This window comes from Bison bison, unplaced genomic scaffold (assembly GCF_000754665.1).
Source record: "Bison bison bison isolate TAMUID 2011002044 unplaced genomic scaffold, Bison_UMD1.0 scf7180017864302, whole genome shotgun sequence".
Lineage (NCBI taxonomy): Eukaryota > Metazoa > Chordata > Mammalia > Artiodactyla > Bovidae > Bison > Bison bison.
The window spans coordinates 4,383,635-4,384,320 of record NW_011494874.1 but is presented as its reverse complement, the minus strand read 5'-3'; positions in this window follow the sequence as shown (position 1 = coordinate 4,384,320).

The window sequence follows — 686 nt, the reverse complement described above, 5'->3', positions numbered from 1 at the left end:
CCTTGGAGGGGTACGGGGCGGGGGCGGGAAGGGGGGCGTTGTTCGCCCCCAAGGTCTTGGGTGGGGCGACGGCACCAACAACTTACCGGAGCGCAGCGCCCATTAGCGAGGACAGAAAGAGCTCCCTGCCCAAGCCACCCCCCACTAAAAAATAACAATAAAATATGTTGTAGCAGGCAGTTTTGCGGACCAAGCTGCAGGGTCGGGGGACGAGCTGGTAGCCTGGGCGGAGAGGGGTGAAAGGGGGCGGGCGAAGAGCCAGTCCGCATGACCTCCCCACCCGGGGCTGCATGCCCACCACCCACCACCGACACCCCACCTCCACGTGGTCCAAAGTCTGGAAGCACCTCCCTCTCCTCCCATCCAGCCCCGCCACGAAAATCTTTCCAGGAAAGTGGCCTAAGAAAAAAAAAAAAAAAAAAGCCGACACGCACCTTTAATAAACTTCTCAAGAATACCATACACCGGCCATCCCAACTCGCCCACATTCTTAAACTTGGGAGAGCTTTTTTTTTTTTTTTTTTTATCTGAGAACTGTCGGTGTGAAGTCCAGAGAGGGTGAGCGTGTGGCCCAAGGTCACACAGCGCACGGAGGCAGGTCTGGACTCAAATTGCCGGCGGTTCCCCACCGACTGCGCCCAGGCGCCCGAAATCCCAGCACGCCGACCCTCGCCCTCCCGGGGTTG